The sequence below is a fragment of the Adiantum capillus-veneris genome, chromosome 10 (genome assembly GCF_014529385.1).
Source record: "Adiantum capillus-veneris isolate H3 chromosome 10, ASM1452938v2, whole genome shotgun sequence".
NCBI lineage: Eukaryota > Viridiplantae > Streptophyta > Polypodiopsida > Polypodiales > Pteridaceae > Adiantum > Adiantum capillus-veneris.
This window is the reverse complement of record NC_140940.1, coordinates 133065359-133086836: the sequence shown is the minus strand read 5'-3', so window position 1 is coordinate 133086836 and position 21478 is coordinate 133065359. Positions and strand designations below refer to the sequence as shown.

General features: G+C 44.4%; 1 protein-coding gene across 1 annotated transcript in view; it reads right to left on the bottom strand.

The window, feature by feature from the left end:
- The window catches only part of LOC147449685 (uncharacterized), a 31253-nt gene extending 14339 nt beyond the window's left edge, over positions 1–16914 (bottom strand). The window contains exon 1 of the mRNA XM_086522678.1: positions 16709–16914. The gene's annotated coding sequence lies outside the window, so the exon portion shown is untranslated. The remainder of the gene's footprint in view (positions 1–16708) is intronic.
- Between the last annotated feature and the right edge of the window lie 4564 nt (positions 16915–21478).

Sequence of the window (21478 nt, the reverse complement as noted above, 5' to 3'; positions counted from 1 at the left end):
CTCTTTCTGTGTCCATCTAAAGGTGACTGCCTTCTTTTGAAGAGCATGTAAAGGTGAAGCAATCTCAGCGAAATTTCGGATAAACCTTCTGTAATAGGAGCATAGTCCCAAGAAACTTCGGACATCGTGCACCGTCTTCAAATTTGGCCATGACTTGATCGCTTCAACTTTTGCAGGATCCATTCTGACACCATCCTTTGAGACAATGTGTCCCAGAAAGTGAATCTCTTCCAGAAAAAACTCACTTTTCTTTACATTGATGAGCAACCTATGACTGCGTAGCTCTTTGAACACAATGGCCAAGTGATGCCTATGCTCCTCTTCATTCTTTGAGTAGACTATCATGTCATCAAAGAATGTACCAACAAACTGCTGGTGTGGACGGAAAATTCTGTCCATCATCCTATTGAACGTAGCAGGAGCATTTGTGAGACCAAAGGGCATCACTAAAAATTCGTAAACGCCAAACGTTGTTCTAAAAGCAGTCTTGTGCACATCCTCTGATCTAATGCGGATCTGATGGTACCCACTCTTTAGATCTACCCTGCTAAACATAGCTGCTCCTTCTAATTTGTCCATAATATCATCAATTCTAGGTATAGGGAACCTATTCTTGATGGTATTCTTGTTCAGTGCACGGTAGTCTATGCACATAAGCCATGAGCCATCCTTTTTCTGCACCAACAACACTGGAGAACAGAATGGAGATGAACTGGGCTGAATCAACCCCTTTTCTAATAGCTCCTGTACTTGGCCCATTATCTCTTTCTGCTGAGCCGCACTAACCCTGTACGGAGGCTTATTTGGTGGGCTACTGCCTAGCACCAAATCTATCGCATGGTCCTCGGGTCTCTCTGGCGGTAATTGAGACGGTAATGAATCGGAAAAGCAGTCACTATACTGTTGTAAAAACATTGACCTTTCTTTATCTAGCACAGATAAATTTGATTCATCACAATCTGACTCACGTGCAAAAACCAAGTGCGCAGAAAGATGCTTTTTCATTACAGAAGTAATAGCAGAAGCTGATACAGTGGGAATAGACTTCCCTTTAAGCTTTACATCCAGAATGTGAGTCTTTCCCATGTTGTGTACAGTGATCTTTTTGTTGTAGGCATCCAGGATTCCCTGTACACGAAACAACCAAGGAATACCTAACAACACATCACATCCGTCCAATGGCATGATGTAAAATTCTTCAGCATCTACATAGGACTGGATATGTAGGCGCAATTTTCCAATGATGGGTGTCACAGCCTCTGTATGGCCAGGACATGCCAAACCTGCCTCTGCTGTATACCCCATCTCTTCAGGTCTGATTCCCAACTTTGAAGCCAATTCTGGGGAAATGAAGTTGGCTTTGGCACCTGGATCAAAGAAGATAAGCACTGTTTGATCCCTGACCTTTCCCCATGCTCTGCAAAGCTCACTTGCATCTGAATTTGGCTTGTCGCCCACCATATTTGGCACTAGACCAGCCATGGGATTCTTTCCTTTCCTGTCCTCCTTGTCATCAGAATCAGCTGGCCTTTTCTTTGTAGGACAATTGTAAGCAATGTGGCCAGTCTGCTCACAAATAAAGCATTTGTTCTCTGTCCTCGGGACCTTCTTTTGCTCTTCAGACTTGCGAGGAAAACGTCTTTTCCATTTCTTCGCTGGTCCCTTTTCTGATTCAGCCATAGCTTTATCTTTCCTTGCGTTGGCTGACTCCTGAGTCCCTTTAGGAGCCTCATTGGGAACGTGCTTCTTGGCTGAAGTTTTCTTGCCTGATCCTGCCTTGACGCTAGTGTTAAATTCACAATCTTTTCCCTTGAGCAAACCATTGCCAGTGTTTGCTACCTCGATGAGTTGCGTCAAAGTAGTGACTTTTGTCTTCGTACAGTACTTTCTCAATCCTTTAGGTAGGCCACAACAGTATTTTTCAATCTGTTCTGTCAATGGCACAAACCTATAGGAAGTTACTGGAAGTAGAGCTTTCCAAAACTTCCGATTGTAATCATCCAGATTTCTGCAAGTGGCAGCATTAAGCTGGTGCCATTAAGTCATGATATCTGCTTCAAAGTCATCAGATAACCATGCTGCTGCAAAAATCTGCTTGAAGTAAATCCATGTGGACGGAGCTTGCCCTTGAAGCAGTAAAGTTGTCCACCATTGTCCCGCATTCCCTGTCAAGAAAGTGGCTACCTTGCGGACCTTTGAAGCCTCTGTAAAGTTTCCCCCTGCATAGGCCTTGTCAAACTGCTGGAGGAATGAGAGAGCCTTCTTCCTGTCATCAAACCCTGTAAAGGTCGTGAAAGACACACCTTTGCCACCTTCTTTGTACGGAGTTGGCCTCTCCAGCGGCGTTAAATTGTCATATGGAAGTGACTGAAACATGGGAACACTATTAGGGTTCATCTGTGTTCCTTGGCCGCTATTAACTTGTCCTGGAAATGCCATATTTGGCTGCTGATTTGTAATTCCAGCCATACCAAAATTTGTCTGTGGCATCCCAAATTGGCCCTGAGTGCTCTGAAACCCTGGTAGCATGCCTGTGACACCATACATGGGGTTAGGCATCATCGTTTGAGCACCCCCGAACACTGTTCCTGGCGTGTAAAACGGATTTCCAGGTGCATGACCAGCCATGCTCTGGAATACCGATCCACCTCCAAAATAGCCAGGGTGTACTGAAGGTGGTGGGAAGACCTGTTGCATAGCTTGTAGGTTGCTTCCCTGCCCATTAGAACCAGCTATAGGCTGCTGAAAGGTGGCGGGCTGAACTGGTACAGCTTGAAAGACTGGCATCTCAGCCACCTGTTCTTGCACCTTAGGCATAGGTTGTGGAGACTGCATGTTCTCCGTCAAGTGTATAGGTGTTTCCATTGACTGTGCGGTATGAATCACCTGTGCTCGAGCCTTAACAGGCTTTTGAATATGATCTAGTGACCCAACTTGCTGAGACGGAACAGGAGGTTGCAGAAAGGCTAAAAACCTCGGGTTCTGCATTACTTGTGTGAACATAGCCACAGCAGTAGCCAACTGGGTCCTGAATATATCGTCATCTGTCTATGGTGGTCTTGAGGACTCACCCACTTCATGTGTCTGTTGACCCTGTGAAGAGGAAACCTCTTCAGTCACATCATCTGGTCTGTCAGCCATAATTGCAATTCCCTGTGTCTGGTCTATGATCCCCTGTGTCTTCAAGCCCAACCTGACCAAGGCTCACTTCTATGGGAAAAAGTGATTTAATCCCGTCGATGGAACCATGAAACCGGCCTGTTCAATCCAAAAAGGGCGGTAGACTTTACTTCAAACCTTGATTTAGCTTTCACCCATTATTAGTCGTCTATTATTCCTGTACTTTCAAGACACAAGAGAGGAGAATGGGATACAGATGCTAGAATGCACCTGTATGAGAAGACCGACACCAGATTGGCCCCTAACTTAGGCGCCCCTTTCGGTATTTCTTTATTGTTTAAAAGAGGGAATATACGTTGTGGTTCTTTCCAAGCTGCCCCGCACAACCTTGGCTGAATTTTGACTGTTCTGGCTTGATTTCGGCAGCATAGCTGTACTAGAACCCTTCACAGTCAGTATTCCCACGCATTGGCCGACTTCCCCGACGCATACGGGCACTTTGCAAAACCTGGCGAGAATCTGCAGCACACTGAATTCTCTGTTTTCAGCCCTGAAAATGCGCCAGATCGCCTGTACAGCGGTCCCCTTGCGTCCCCGAACCTCCAGGGGGTATTAGGGTCCGTTTAGGGCCAAAACCCTAAACTTGCAAAAATACACAGCAGGCTGTAATTTACTGTTTTGGGCTCCGTTTCGCGTGCCGGTCGCATCCGTAGCAAGTCCTCGAGCTCCCGCACCTGTAGGGCTACTTGCCCTTTGAATTGGACGAGATTTCTGGCATGAAACCTCTCCGAATTCACCTGTACCTGCGGGGGATTAGCCGCTAGCTAATCCAGTACCTGTGCAAGAGGCTCTTGCCTCGGCAATCGCGCATGAACCCACACAATTGTACATTGGTCAAATGAAAAGCCCACTAGAGGGGCATAACATACTGCCATAGAGGAGAGAGAGGGCAGTGCGTAGCGTGCAGGGCATCATTCTTGGCACCGCACTGTACATAGGAGGGAAAGCAAGCACTCCATAGCTCTTAACCTGTGACAAAATCTGAAAATGAGCCTCTCCCAGCTTAAAATTCAGCGCCCCCTTCTCTTGCATGAGGAAAGTGCACGAGAAGGTGCCACTTGGCACATTTATAAGCATTTTCCCGTTTTGGGGTTGCCGCCTAAAATCTCCCAACCGGTTGCCCAGTTGACTTCACGGCAGAGTAAGAAAATGTTCCCCTTGTCATTCCGGAGGTAATGACGCAAACACAAAATAGCAGTTCCCTAAATTTTAGGAGATGCTGCCATTGTATCTTTCTAGGTCATCCGACCCTCTTTGTACAGTGTGGCCACATCCAGAACTGAAATGTAGCCTCTGTAGCAAAGGATTCGCTTTGGCTAGTCAATGACCCCACTTAGCTAACCATAGTCCTTGTCCAACCTTAGTGCTCTCTTGCCCTCAGGCCTGGACTCCCTCTGGACAGTTCCACACTAGCTATGCAATGCAGGGCAGTTAGATTTCCCGAGGGGTGTTTCCAAAAAGTGAAAGTAAATAGATAATAAGAAAGAAATCAACAAAAAGGATAGATAGTAGTCACACGCTGGTGACACTTGTCCATGTCTTTCTGCGAGTACAAGTTCCGCTTTTCTGCACTCGTCTGTCTTTTCGGCTTTCCTCCCTACCTGAGAGGAAAAGCGATGGCCACACGCCATCTCTAGTAAATCTTATCAATCGGGTAATTCTTCAAGTGTTTCGCCAATCTCGGGTCCCTGGAGTACTTAATCAATCAGTTCACACATATGCCAATCTGCAATTGACGTTTGTACTCCTTTCTGGCAAACTTGTCCAAAAAAATTTTTGCCCAAATCTTCATTCTTTTCTTCAGTTCCCGTGCCGGATTTTCAATTTTTCTTTGCCTTCCCACTAAGAGGTGTCATCTTTGTCAGATTCTTCACGAGAACCCATGTGTAATCTGAGATTCTTTATGGCTTTATGTCCTGTAGGACAGAGCGATGAAGACGGGAGCGCGCCCGATGCGTGATGCATGAAGGGTGGGAGTGACTAATAAGTCTTGAGTCGAGGCACGAAGAATCTTTTACAAAAGTTGTGTGCGGTGCAAAAAGGATCAGATCCTTCGTAGAAGAAGAATCTTTCTATGCTCTGATACCACTGTAACAAACTTGGACACCCCAAGTCAAGATTCTACCGCGACACAGCAGAGATTCCCTTCAAAACAATTCACAATTCACACTTGAGTCGACACGACCCGGCGGAGTTCCGTGCCTAGAGATATTGGCCCCAAAGACTGACGCTCCTTTCGGTATTTCTTTTTGTATTAATCTGTGTTCAAAGTACAAGAGAGTGGGTAGGTGCTCACTCTCAGACTTTGCGTCCAGATGCTCTGAGAAGTGAGGCCCTGCACACTTATTTATTGATACAAGGGATGCCCAAAAGCAATAAGTGAAAAGCTTCACAAAATAAAGCACTTATCCCAAAAACTGTCCAAAAATCAGCAAGCGCTGAAAAAGCAGATTTCCATACAACTGCCACGTCAGCCTGTCAGTGGATTTTACGGGACCTCCGTACTGTATTGCCACGTTAGCCTGTCATCGGATTTTACGGGTCCGTGCACTGCTGCCACGTGGCATTTTTGCCGCCAGAGTGTGTGACTGTGTCCAGGGTTAGCCATGTCACCAGTTTGTGACAGCCATGCCCGTTCTTGTGTACCAACCTCTTATTCGATCGTGATCCAGGCAGAGACGATGGTCTCGTCACCGCCCTTGCAAAATGACATCTTTGTCTATACCAAGAAACCGATGCCATGGTGAATGATGACTCCTTGACAATCTCAATCCTTACCTCTATTGGTACACAGGATGATCTTAGGCTCTTGCAGCACGACTTTAGTCACTGCACATAAATCTATGGACGTTATTTGTTCTATGGAGATGGAAAAGCCTCACCATCAAACCCTCTCAGAATCGAATCCGACCTTGCAAATGTTCTAACGATGGAACCATGGTTGCAGATTTCCAATCCGTATTCATCTTTCAACTAGAAAGCTTTGTGACACCATCCTTAATTATTTTTATGGTTAAGAATGATGCCATGACATGGGATCTCGCAACTAGATCTTGTGATGCTAAAGACATGCATCAAGTCATTTTATTTGACCGAGGCTTCTCTTGTAAATGGGAGGGAACGACACGATTGTGACAATATTACTATTATTCTTGTCTCTATTTATAGACATGAAGAGCTACAAGTCAAAGGTCATGACCTATTCGACTGGGCATGACTCTTCATCAAAGGATGCAACTCTTCCCGAATGGCTATAACTGTCACAAGAAGGACACCATGTGCCAATAGAAAAGAACAGACTGACTTTTAGCACTTCAATAACAACTGAACTGAGAGAGAGAGAGAGAGAGACGACGCGACACGGAGTGGCGGAATTCTACCCCAAAGAGTATTGGCCCCAAACCTTGGCCCCCCTTTCGGTATTTCTTTATATTGCATCATCAAAGTACAAGCCGGTACTCCAGGCTCTGCACCTTCTCCAGGAAGCATGCCAGAGAATGAGCCCTTAGCACATATTTAAAGGCCCTTGGCCTATGAAAATCAGTTTACATGAAAAGCCTTCAAACTCAAAAGCTTCTGGTCCAAAAGCAATGCCAAAAAGCTGCCAGCATAAATCACGGAATTCCGTACAACTGCCATGCCAGCACTATCAGCCCGTTTTGCAAAAATTTGCCACGTCAGCACTGTCATCGGAAAATCCAAAAACTGTCACGTCATCAACTGCTACGCATGTGTGCAGGTCTTGCTTTATTCTAATCCTTTGTCACTTGGAGCCCCCATCGAACGGGGTCCCCATAAGTTGGTAGGATTTTTTCTTCTGTTACTTGTTCTTCTTAGGGTTTAGGCCCCTCGGCCAGCATCTGCAAGTTGGCTCCATTCTGCAAGGCTTTGACACGTCAGCAGTTTGTGACATCTCCCCTTCTTGAAAGAGAGTAATCGTCTGCGATTACAGCATGTCTGCAAAACAACTCAAGTTAGCTCAAAATTTCCGAGGATCATCTCGAGGGACATTCTGAGGGATAATCAGTTTGCTCTTTTTGTTAAGAAGTTAGCTTTACCTTTCGGCTCTTTTGATCAAGGAGTTGGCTTCTCCTTTTGTCCAGATCGGAACTCTTGATATTCCGGCGTAGTAAAATTAGCCATCACACCCAGACCGCACTGATCTTCAAGGAGTGTCTTGATGCACTAAAATTACATACCCAGGCAATCTCATCCAATTAGGAATATTCAGTGGTTGGCACATCACAATGCAACACAAATGCTCACATATGCATGTTACAAGACATAGAAACATAAAGTTTCCAATGAACACTCCCCCCGCAAATAACCATCCAGGTCCAGGCCATGAGTTGTTCAACGACTCCCTCATCACTCCTCCCGCATAACCTAACAAGGTCCGGGCCGGGAGATATAGAGGCCTTTTACAACCAAACGCCGTAGCCTGCGTCGTTTGGAGGTGCTGAGAATAACCACTGCTCAGACTTCTTAATACTCCTCCCACATAATCATCCAGGTCCGGGCCAGGAGTCACAACAACAATTATTTTACAAGCATACAACCAAATGCTCCCTAGGCATCGGCCTGCGTCGTTCGGAGGTTTTCTAGCATACAACAGAACGCTCCCCAGATATCAGCCTGCGTCGTTTCGAGGTTTTCAAACATACGAAGAAACGCTCCCCAGACATCGGCCTGCGTCGTTCTAAGGTTCAAACAATACCAAAACAGTATTTCTCACTTCTCCACCCGGGAGTAAAATCACCAATCAATAAAACCAGTATTAAAACCAAAGTCAAACATTTCAAATCGGCACCAAAACAGGTTCAAAACAGATACCATCCATTTCAAACGAATTCCAACAGGATGACCAAACAAGTTCTCAAACAGATTTCAAACTTAAAAAGCAATCTCGACATCACTCAAGCTCGAAAAGTCGACCGACTTTCCATCCTGAAACCTGCACCAAAAATTAGGGTTAGGTTCATTCCATAAGGTCGTAGCCGAGCACAGCATGGTCCATCAAGTCTTGGACAGACAGTGTTTTCTTTGGCGGCGATGGTAGTCCCAAGATAGCAATCGCACTGGACCTCCAAGGTCATCTACTCGTGAAGAGACATCTACTGAGAGATGTCGAGAAATTTCAAGTTATAATCTGCTAGGGTTTCCATGGCAAGCATTTCAGGATACCCCACTCTGCCAGAAGTTGCTCCGAAGGAAGATGTCAGAAACCATATAACTTCGGGCAAAAATTTTCTTAAAAGCGTGCCAAGTATTTGGAAGTGTGCGGCTTAGCTATAGACATCAACATCTGCATGGCACTGCTTCTGAGAAAAAAAATGACTCGAAACAAATCTTGAATCCTTCTCTTGCAAGTGATCTTTTTGGCTTATGCCCTATAAGACATGAGCAATGAAGAGGAGAGCGCACCCGATGCGCAATGTATGAAGGGTGGGAGTGGCTAATAAGTCCGGCATCGAGACCCGAAGATACTTCAAATAAAATTCCATTAGTCTCTAGTTTGCTTTGTCTGCTCTTTGGTAGGACCGGTATGCTTTCAAAAAAGCACACGACTGATGCTCTGATACCATTGTCAGAAGACGGGCACCACATGCCAATAGAAAAGAACAGACTTTCAACACTTCAATAACAACTGAACTGAGAGAGAGAGAGAGACGACGCGACACGGAGTGGCAGAATTCCACCCCAGAGAGTATTGGCCCCCAAACCTTGGCGCCCCTTTCGGTATTTCTTTATATTGCATCATCAAAGTACAAGCCGGTACTCCAGACTCTGCACCTTCTCCAGGAAGCATGCCAGAGAATGAGCCCTGAGGCCCTTGGCCTATGAAAATCAATTTACATGAAAAGCCTTCAAACTCAAAAGCTTATGGTCCAAAAGCAATGCTAAAAAGGTGTCAGCGTAAATCACAGAATTCCGTACAACTGCCAGGTCAACACTGTCAACGCGTTTTGTGAAAATCTACCACGTCAGCAATGTCATCGAAAAATCCGAAAACTCACGTCATCAACTGCTACGCATGTGTGCGGATCTTGCTTTATTCTAATCCTTTATGTCACTTGGGGCCCCATCGAATGGTGTCCCCATAAGTTGGTAAGACTTCTTCTTCTGTTACTTGTTCTTCTTAGGGTTTATGCCTCTCGGCCGGCATCTACAAGTTGGCTCCATTCTTCAGGGCTTTGACACATCAACTGTCACAAAGTGATGACGTGGCGACCGGCAGCAGAAAACCCTGATTTCCTGCGAACCCTAAAATCTGCCAGAAACCCTAATTTACAGAAACCCTAATTTCTGGAAACCCTAAATGCTGGCTGCAACCCTAATTGGCTGAAACCCTAAAAATCTGCCACGTGGGGCCAGTGGATGGAAATCCCTGAAATTGCGACGGATTTTGCGCTGCAAAAATTTGCTTTTTGGGCTACGCAATTGGGCAGAGAAAGAGAGAGAGAAAGTCCAATTGCTTTATTTTAAAAAAAGAAAGCCCAGAGAGGGTTTGAGAGAGAGAAACTTTTAGCTTTTGATTTAGAAGCTTTTGGGGCTCTGCTTTTGGGCATCCCTTGTAACTTTAAATAAGTGGTTTGGGCATTCACTTCTCAGAGCATATGGACGCAGAGTCTGAGAGTGAAACCCAAACCGCTCTTTGTACTTTGACATTGATTTTAATACATAAAGAAATACCGAAAGGAGCGCCAGTCTTTGGGGCCAATATCTCTAGGCACGGAACTTCGTCAGGCCAGTGCAAATCTATTGTGATCTGTGAATTGTTTTAAAGTGGTTATTTCGTGTTGTCACGATTGATTCTTGACTAGGAGTGTCCAAGTCTGTTATAGTGGTATCAGAGCACAGCCGATTTCTCTTTTACGGGAAATCCGATCCCCAAATTTTTTTTTTCCGCAGCACCTATGGCTTCACGCAAGGATCAGTCGACTCCCTCTGCATCTAGAGATGCGGGCAGGGATCACAACGAAGATTCCGGCAGAGAGTATGGCCCACCTCAGCCTACTCAGGCGGAGCAAAGAGAGATGAAGCGTCGTCAATTGATCGACGATGCAACAAAGATGATGCTCAGTTTTGCGAAGGATCCGAAATTGGCAAAATATATGAGCGAGACTTCTTTTCAGGAAGTGCATGCGCAGTGGCAAAAAACCACTACACCACCTCTGAAACCCGCTCTCAAGAAACCTTCTAATCAAAAACAGTATTCAGAGAAGGAATTACAAGAGGTGGTTGATGCACGGATTGCTCAGCTTTTTGACGTGCAAAAGAAAGCCAAAAAGCACGGCAAAAAGCAGAAGAAAAGCACTGACTTCCCGGGATATTTGGGTCGTCAGTCGCCATTTGACAAGGCGAAGAAACAGAAGAAGCGTGTTCGATTTAAAGGAGTACCCAGTTCTTCTTCTTCTTCTTCTTCTGACAGTTCTTCTAAACCGCAAAGCAAGAAACAAAGCTTCGGAAAGGGCAAGAAAAAGACAAAGAAGGCTAAATCTCGCCCAGAGACTGACAGTCCTACTGAGGACTCGTCTACAGACAGCTCAGATTCTGATGACGGAAACTTTTATGCGAACAAGAAGAATTTTTACAAAGCCAACCAGTATGACTTTCTCGAAGATAAAAGCAAGAGAGTCCGAGAGTTTAAGGAAGGTGGCCACTCGATCAAGTTTGATATTTTTTCAGGATACTCAGATGCTTCGAAGGCTTTGTCCCTTATACAGCAGTTTGACATCGCTTTCGCGAGAGGACGCTATTCAGAGCACTCCAAGATTCGGAGATCTGCCTCTTACTTTAAGGGGAATGCTCGTACTTGGTGGTCCACGCTTCTTTTAAACAAGACTGTGCCAGTTAAATGACTGAAATTTAAGAAGCTTTTTATTTCTTCTTGGTTGACGCAAGAATATATACGAGCTGCTTGGAACCATCTTCGGATGACCAAGAAAGATACAATCAATGCTTATTGTGAAAGATTCTGGAGCTCTTTTCTATCCGCCTCTCATTCAAGAAGATCTCGTTCAGAGAACAGATTGAGCGGTTCACCGTGGGTCTACCTACAGAGATCCGAGATCACTGCTTAGAGCAGAAGTCGGCTTCTATTCAGGAGTTGATGAGTCATGCAAAGCGGGGCTTTGCCATTCACTCTGGCAGCCTGACCTACCCCACAGATGAGGCCATGACACAACAAGCCGAACAGACTTCTGGGAATGAAAGTAGAAAGAAAAAGAGCAACCCAGAGAAAAAGGATGCACGACCCAAGTACCCTGAGGAGAGAGCTCGCTTCATCAGAGAGGGGAAGTGCTTTGGATGCGGGGAACATGGACATATCTCCGCGAAGTGCCCTAAAAAGGCACAGAAAGAACAGAATGATAAAGACGATGACAAGCCTGAGAGTTCGAGAGCAGCTGAGGAACGTGGCAGAAAAGGCAGATAGAAAAGCATAACTGGTACCACATGGCGTGGGACCTGCACCGAATCTAATGAATGAAAGTACAAACTTTGCCGCTTTTGGGGCAAAGTGAAGGATCAGGAAGCTCTTTTGAAGGAGCTAAGGCCAACTTCTTTTCACTTGGGATTGGCGGCTCGATTTGAAATTACGCCCGACAGACTGACGCCACAAGCGGAGGTAGTTCGATTGGCACCCGGATGGGATGTTGCCATTACACCGAGCATTGGCAAACTTCGTTTGCAATGACAGGGGTGTTCAGGGCACGCGAGTGACGTTCTACTCAGGATCCCTTGGTACCACAAGAACTACGCCGTGGTTGACTACCGGGCCGAGAAAGCGACTTTGATAAATGAAGGGCTCAGAGATTGTACTTAATGAACTTTAGTTTCTTTACTCATTCTTTTGGGACAGAACTGAACGATGGATAAAGGTTGAATATGTTTTGACCTGATCAAAAGAACGCCAAGATTTTTCTCCACACTCATGCCGATTGCTTTTTAGAGGGCCTGAAGATCAGACCATTGACCTGATACCTGGAAGCACGTCACCGAACTGGCCACCTTACCGTGTGAGCCGAGTACAGACTAAAAAGATTATGAACCAAGTGAAAGACCTCTTGGAAAAGGGTCTTGTCCAGCCTAGTACTTCACCGTATTGCTCTCCACTGTTGTTGGATTTGAAGAAAGACGGATCTTGGAGAATGTGCATCGATTATAGAGCTCTCAACAAAATCACCATCAAGAACAGATTTCCGATTCCTAGGATCGATGATATACTCGACAGGTTACAGGGATCCTCGTGCTTTAGCAGGATTGATCTGAAGAGTGGATATCATTAGATCCGAATCGACGGGAGACGTCTACAAGACAGCCTTCCGGGCTACTTTTAGGATTATTTGAGTTTTGGTGATGCCTTTTGGCTTAACCAATGCTCTTGCGACATTTAACCGGATGATGGACGGGGTTTTTCGAGAGTACAGGCTATTTGTTGGCACTTTCTTTGATGATATCATTGTTTTCTCCAAGAATGAGGCAGAACACAGAGATCATCTGCTTCAGAGACACTTTTTGGGACATTTTGTCTCAGCAGCAGGAGTGCAAATGGATTCAGCCAAGATAGAGACTATACGTGATTGGCCCCATGTGAAGAATGTCCATGAAATTGGAAGCTTCTTGGACTGTGTTCGTACAACAGGCGGTTCATACAAAAGTTTGCCGAGGTTGCTTCCCCTTTGCATATCTTGCACAGAAAGGAGTCCCTTTCTCGTGGGGATCCACAGAGGTGACTGCCTTTCAGACATTGAACAAGAAATTGACTACAGGACCAGATTTGACTTTGCCGGACTTGCAGAAGTCATTTGAAGTATATTGTGATGCTTGTGGTCGTAGTCTGGGTGCGGCCTTGATGCAAGAAGGCCATGTCATTGCTTACAAGAGGCGATTGTTCTCTAGGCCGGAGATGACAGCACAGATAAATGAGAAAGAGCTTTTGGCGGTTATGCATGCTCTTGCTCAGTGGCGGCATTACCTACTCGGAGCGGATTTTAGTGTCTTTACAGACCATCAGAGTTTGCACCACTTCTTGTCACAGAAGCAGTTTTCGGAAAAGCAGGTGCGGTGGGCGAACATCTTGTCACAGTTTCACTTCCAGATTGTCCATGTGCAAGGACAGAAGAATGTGGTGGCAGATGCTTTGTCTTGGAAGCCGTTGGTTCTGGCTATTCCGCGATACATCATAGGAGCTTCGAGGATATGGTCGATCAGTATGCCACATACAGATTTTGCAGATATTTTCATACGGATACGGGATGGGGAGACAGTAGCAAGATACTCCCTTCGGGAAGGCTACTTGATGAGAAAAACCATGTTGTGCGTTACACAGCCGTTGAGGGAAAAGGTTATGACTGAATGCCACTGTCCACCTTTTACGGGTCACCGCGGCATTGCTACCACCATGAAAGGGGTAGAGAGATACTTCTTTTGGCCGAGACTCAAAAAGGATGTGGAAGAGTTTGTGCGCAGTATGCCAGAAGGTCAAGTTTGACAGGCATAAGGCACAAGGATTGTTACAGCCTTTACCCATACCCACCCACCCCTAGGAAAGTATTGCAATGGATTTTATTTTTGATCTCCCGAGAACACAGAATGATCACGATGATTTTCCGATTACATGGCACGTCTGAGACGATTGTCTCAGACAGAGACCCCAGATTTATGAGTTTGTTTTGGAAGGCAATTTGAAAGAACATTGGCACGCGGTTGCAGTTCTCGTCATCGTTCCACTTGCAGACTGACGGGCAATCTTAGATTGCCAATTCATTGGTTTTAGATTTATTGAAGTCTTGTATCTCGGATCAGAAGACTCAATGGGAAAAGAACTTACCTTTGGTGGAATTTGCCTACAATAACACGATACACTCTTCGACGGGGAAGACGCCATTTGAGATTGTTGAAAGTGCTGCGAAGGTTCCATCCTTCCTGAGCACGAAAGATTAGATATTTAAAGCGGATGAATATTCGCGAGATTTGGATACGGCTTTTGCCAAGGTTCGTGAGACTTTGCAGAAGTCTCAAGAACGACAAAAAAAAGGCAACGGATTGCCATCGTCGCGACTTGAAACTGAAGGAGGATGATTGGGGACCTTTCCAGATCACTGAAAAGATAAATGATGTCTCCTTCCGATTGAAACTGCCAGATACTTGGAGGATTCCCAATGCATTGCATGTGAGTCTCTTGAAACCTTTTAAGGGTGATGTGCCTGATGATGGGAGCCTGATGAGCAACCTGAAGTGGAAGAAAACGAGGAGACCCTTGTTTCTGAACAGATTTTGGCACATAAGGATACGAAGAAAGGTAAAGTCCAAAGGCGGTTCTTGGTTAAGTTCAAGAACTATCCTGCATTTGATGCGAAGTGGATGGAGGAGGAGGGCCTAGCAGATACTCCTCGGATTGTCAAACTTTACCTCGATGCTTTGGTTTAGCATAGTCTACTCCAAACGGATCCCAGAAATTCAGCTTGGCCGAAGATCTGGTGCAGTGGGATGCACAAGAAGGGAGCTACTCCACTCCTTTGTCAACAGATGCCTTGATTTTGATACTAAATTCATTGATGTCTCTTTGAGCTTCAGGGATACTGAGAGCTGATAGTATTCTGTTGGATGACTTTATGAAATGGAATTCCTGATTATGATACTGATTTGTTCTTGACTTCTCTTAAGTGTAGGAACTAATAGACGAAATGACTGCAGCATTTTGGTCTGATTGATCTCGAATAGACATGGTTGCAATAGGGGTTAGTCAATCGAACATCGATGAGGTCCAATCGAGGTCCCGATTGGACCTAGATGAGATTGCTAGCTACATTGCCGATAAATCATGGTCTAAGATCCGAATGAAAATTGAATGTAATGTGATGTCCTGTGATGTCTAGTGATGTCCTGTGATGTCTTGTGATGTGATTGTCGATTTGGTACATGTGCTAGATGTGTGTTCCTAGTACGTAGGTACTAACAGTCAGTGTCTGCTAAGACGGTTTATGGCTTTTGTCAGTTTTGCAGGTGTAATCGCGGTCGATTACAATGCTTTCAAGAGGGGGGTATGTCACAAAGTGATGACGTGGCGACCGGCAGCAAAAAACCCTGATTTCCTGCAAACCCTAAAATCTGCCAAAAATCCTAATTTACAAAAACCCTAATTTTTGGAAACCCTAATTGGCTGAAACCCTAAAAATCTGGCACGTGGGGCCAACGTACGAAAATCCCTGAAATTGCAGCGGATTTTGCGCTGCAAAAAATTGCTTTTTGGGCTACGCAATTGGGCAGAGAAAGAGAGAGAGAAAGTCCAATTGCTTTATTTTAAAAAAAAGAAAGCCCACAGAGGGTTTGAGAGAGAGAAACTTTTAGCTTTTGGGACTCTGCTTTTGGGCATCCCTTGTAACTTTAAATAAATGGTTTAGGCATTCACTTCTCAGAGCATCTGGACGCAGAGTCTGAGAGTGAAACCCTAACTGCTCTCTTGTACTTTGAACTGATTAATTCAAAAAGAAATACCGAAAGGGGCGCCAGTCTTTGGGGCCAATATCTCTAGGCACAGAACTCCGCTGGGCTAGTGCAAATCTATTGTGATCTGTGAATTGTTTTGAAGTGGTTATTTGGTGCTGTCGCGATTGATTCTTGACTTGGAGTGTCCAAGTCTGTTACATCAGCAGTTGTGACAATAACTCTTCTCAAAGGATATGCCTCTTCATCAACAGTTATACCTTTTAGCCAAAGGGCATGATCCTTCACGACAAGACATGTCTCTACAATTGAACCCCTACGTCTCCTATGTAAAGGGGCCTACGTCACTCATTCAATCAATCAATACATCAGTCTTTGAATCTCTCGAGTCTCAGTTTTATCATAAGTATGAAGATTAAGTCTTAATAATAAGATTAACAGTAGGAATCCTCATGGGGGTCATCACTACTTTACTCCCTTGAGAGGGGGCCTTTGTAGTTTATTTTATGTCATTGGTTTCCGAAAGTTACTTTTCCTCCTTCCTACGGAGTTACTTTATCACACCTCTTCCTTGATATTCCCTACCGCATTCCAGGAAGATAAGGTCTTGTACCACGGAGCAATCAAGTACACAAACCTTGATTGCAGTGCTCCTCTTGTTTTTTGCATAGAATCACACGCGTGGTGTGTCAAGTACTCTTCAAGACCTATACTTGGAATCCGGTTTAGAGTGGCCATTCGATGATGTTATCGTCATCACACATCTATATTCATTCCATATTGCACTTTTCATGCTTTATATGGAGACTAACCGTTGCAGATCTCATGTTGTATTGATGAGAACGTGTTGGATGTTATTTGTTCGACTAGTCATGTTGCTATGGGGCGACCCCCTTCAGTGTTCCCAATGTCTTTGCTTTGGGGACTTACTGTTATTCTGGTTGTCGTCGTATTTGGTACACCAGTAACCGTCAGTAACCGTTCGAGTCTGTTTACAAAGTGTTGCATTTGTTTATGTTTTTTGATGTGGGGTCACTTTGGGAAGCGGTATTGCGCAGTACTTTCAGCAAATCATTACCTGAAGTTACGAGTTGAGTTTATTCATCCGGCCAATCCCGGTGGTGTGCACTGCGCACTGCAGCCGGTGCGATCAGCGAGAGGACTGCACGCAGAGGTGGAGAGAGAGAGAGAGAGAGAGAGAGAGACTTCTCATATGGCATCCGCCAGAGAGAGAGAGATCAGCGCTACAGTAGAGAGCTCAGCGCTCGCAACAGAGTTGGTTATGAGATTAAATAGCTCCAGAGATTAAAAAAAGGGAAAATTACCAAAATACCCCTCTAATTTGAGGAAATTCCTAAAATACCCCTCAAATTTCAAAAATTCCCAAAATGCCCCTGTATCTATTTTGGTTGGATTATTCAAGATTTTCTAATCTTCATTCGTTTTTGACAATTGAGGTCCGTTTTTGAGTGCTCAGCATGTAATTTGTCACCAGTTACAATCGCAAAAAAGGCAATTATGTCTAAAACTAATGAAGCAATTCATCTCCAAAGCCTACATAACCAACTCAAATTGTAGTTTTAGCATCTTGTACGATAGACAATCACTCTTCTTGTGAAGACCTACAAAAAAAAATATTCTTTGAGAAATTTACTCTCACAACCAAGGGTATTTTGGGAATTTTGGAAAATTTGAAGGGCATTTTGGGAATTTATGACAAAATATCGGGGGTATTTTGGGAATTTTTGAAATTTGAGAGGTATTTTGGGAATTTCCTTAAATTAGAGGGGTATTTTGGTAATTTTCCCTAAAAAAAAATTGTAGACTAGAGCTTGCTTTGGTTATGCACGCTTTGGAAATGAATTGCGTCATTATTTTTAGACATGATTGCTTTTTTTTTTTTTTGGAGATAATTTGTGACAAATTTCATGCTAAGCACTCAAAAACAATCTTAATTGTCACAAAAGAATAAAGATTAGAAAATCTTGAACAATCCAACCAAATAAGACATAAGGATATTTTTGGGAATTTTGAAATTTAAGGGGTATTTTGAGAATTTCCACAAATTAGAGGGGTATCCAACCAAAACAGACATAAGGATATATATGGGAATTTTGAAATTTAAGGGGTATTTTGAGAATTTTCACAAATTTAGAGGGGTATCTATACTATAATAATAGGGGAAGGGATTCGCCCCCTCCCCCCGAAAAGCTTTCAACTTTAGCTTTGTCTGGCGCCTTTCGGCAGCTTTCACGTTAGTACGTCCTATGCGAGGTGACACACACATTCGACAGGCGAGAGCGCACACACACACACACACACACACACACACACACACACAGAGTGGTAGCTTTCAAGCATTGCACGAACACCAATGCAGCGCGCGAACTCATTAATGCTGATGGCAATTGCAACTCATGCGTGCGTTCACAACTTGGACAGCAGTTGGCGAAGAGCTTGAGCCTCGAGCATTTGTTGAAGCCGAAGAAGCCTTCCAACGATGTGACGCGAAGGGAAGGCGGGGGGGGGCAGGGAGAGAGCGCGTATTGTTGGTCAATCTGCAGGCAAGGGTTCGCGAATAACAACATTCAAGCAAATAACCGATGAGGCGTGTTGCAAGCAAGGGGGGGGGAGAGAGAGAGAGAGAGAGAGAGGGGTGCCGCCGTTGGGATTCTTGGGAACTTGGGGGATGCAACACAAGAGACAGGGAGAGAGAGAAGTGTTCGGAAAAAATCATTTTTCCAAACATACAAAATTCCTTTCCTTGAATTTGCCAAGAGAAAATTTTAAGACTATTTTTCTTTATTTTGGGGCAACCCGTCTACCCTCTAAGTTTGAATCAAACATAGGCCTAAGGGGTCGCGATTGTTGAAGAGACGCATTGCTCCTCTAGCTCACCATTGTGGCCTACCTCACCATAAACATCAAGGCAGTGAAAAGGTGGCCTGGTATTGAGAGAGGCGACAACTCCAGAGAACGCATGGTCGTCACAGGTGCAGAAGCTGAGGTGGGCGGGTAAGGGAGGTGGCCAGGGCTTTCGAGATAGAGAGGTCACAACTCACGAGCCAAGAAGGGCGAAGAGCTGCAGGCCCAATGAAAGAGGCACACAACCATACGGGATGGGGTGAGCGGGTGAATAAGCATTTGCACAGAACCGTGGGACTTTGGAGAGAGACGTTGAATTTCCCAAGTGTTGAGTGCGAACGCTCAGAGAGAGAGAGAGAGAGAGAGAGAGAGAGAGAGAGAGAGAGAGAGAGAGAGAGAGAGAGAGAGAGAGAGAGAGACTCCACATAGCACTTCCGGAGGTAGTGCCGTTGCCGAAGGTGGGGCCATTGTACTAGTTTGAATAAGCATCCATCGTATGTGAGAAAGCTAGCGCCAAAGCTTTATCTCTCTTGCATTTTGTGTGTACATAACTAGTAAAAGTAACCTCTGGGTTGCTGCAGCAAAAAAAAAAAAAAAAAGCCTTTATTCTTATGAAACGATCTTCTATTTCGAAGCACAAAAAATCAATGTTGGATTTATGTTTTTGTCATGTAATATCAATTATACAATGGATGTTGCATCAATGTATAAAGTTTTTATCATATACTATATTCCATTTTCTATTAATTAATGATGATAACACCAACACAACAAAGGAATGCTCTCAAGTACGCTATAGGGTTACTTTTGATGAAGATCATAGAAGACTCTCTCTCTCTCTCTCTCTCTCTCTCTCTCTCTCTCTCACACACACACACACACACACACACACATCTTGAGTTAAAGAAGACTTGTTGGCTAGATCCTTGGTCACTTGTAACAGCTGTTAATTTCAACACTTGTCAAATAATACATAAGTTCTATAAGGGATTTTCCAATGAATCTCTCTCTCTCTCTCTCTCTCTCTCTCTCTCTCTCTCTCTCTCACACACACACACACACACACACACACACACACACAAAAGTTGTGTTGAACTTGTGCGTATCATCCCTTGTATCGATATCATGTGTCCTCTCTCTCTCTCTCTCTCTCTCTCTCTCTCTCTCACACACACACACACACACACACACACATGCATGCGTGCACACACACACAACATAGCACACAAAACTTGCGTTCAACTTGTGCGTATCATCCCTTGTATCGATCCAATTTTATCATATGTCCTCTCTCTCTCTCTCTCTCTCTCTCTCTCTCTCTCTCTCTCTCACACACACACACACACACACACACACACACTGTAACATTTAATGGCCTAAAAACTTGTGTGTAGCGGAAATTAGCATGAACATAGTGGGCATTTCATTAGAATAGATTCCTAATGAGAATTACAAGAGTGCTTGGGTGGAGAGAGCAACAAAAAGCATAACACCTAGTTAGATAGCATGAACAATACTTTCAAAAGAGAGAGAAATTAAGCTATTGACAACACTTGAGGACCGGATTTGCATGGAGCCGGTCCCCCCTCCAAAAGTCTTTGTATTATTGTTTCTCCCATCAAGAGAGACATTGTACAATACAATTCTTTGTGTTCCTTCAAGACTAGCTAGTGCAATGAAGATGAAAGCTTCATGCACTAAGCAAAACACTTAGCAAACACAACATTAATTATCCCCGGTCTCAGACCCAAGACCTCACACACCTTCGAAGATGGTGAGAGCTAGCAGGATATGAGAGTAGATTGAGAGGAAGAAGGAGTATCTTACGAGAAAGATGTGCATCTCCTCACATAATCACTCGTATTAGCATAGCTTAGCTTAGTAATTAGCTTGGTAGAGGAGATGAGCATGCATTGAAGCTTGGCTCTTGGTTGGATTTGCATCCACATGCCAAGAGTGTGTCGATGTAGGCTTCTATCTCACAAGCTTGGAGTAGGTGATGAGCTCTCCATTAAATCTTGGGAAGAGATAGTCTTCTCTTTCTTCACACATGAGATTGTGTGAGTGTGTGTGTCATAATGCCTTGCAAAAATCAGCCCCCTCTCTCTCTTGGGCGAGCCCTCTTGCTATTTTGCTCTTGCTCTACCCTCATTGGACCTCCCCAAGTCAAGCCAATGACTATTAAGCAGCATAAGTGATAGCCTTCTGACATTTGTCCCCCTTTCCCCTTTTGTGAGAGCTTTAGATAATTTAAATATTCAACTAAACTCTCATTGGACCCCTTTGCCTCCTGGCCAATAGGAATCAGGCAAGCCATTGGGCTGCTGAATGCTCATTGGACCACTTGGGAGAGTGTCCAATAGTCTTCTAGAGGACTTAATTTTCATTGTTTCTTTTATTAAGTGTTTTAAATTAATTAAACTAGATTTACTCTAGCCTAATTCTCATTGGTCCACCTCCAAGGCCATCCAATAGGAATTGGGCACACCTTGTGGGCATCTGGGCTAGGGAGCTGACATGTGTCCCTCATTCCCTTTGTGTAAAGGGAGCTTGTGTGTGTGTGTGACTTTCTCTCTCATCCCCTACTCCCAAGGCTCGCCACCTCCTATGTAGGGATTTGTAAAGACTTTTTAGGTCACACACAAAGCATCCAATTCCCTTAATGTTGGCCTTTGGACACAACCTTTGAATTTTGGAACCTTAGCATTTTGGAAGTCTTAACGGGCTGAACCTTAGGGTCTTTTTAGCCCATTGTTGCACATGGATCTTTTGCAAATGGCCCCCCCTTTGGATCCCTACTGTGGTCGGTCTGCTAGCTTAACCAATATTCTAGCTTTTTCTCCCCTGGCAGTTCCCCACATTAAATGATCAGTTTAATATGAGAAAATCATTTAGGAGAATTAGATATTGATTATTATGACACACACACACACACACACACAATGTGCACTTGAGTTCAAGGCTATGGATACAAATATCAGAG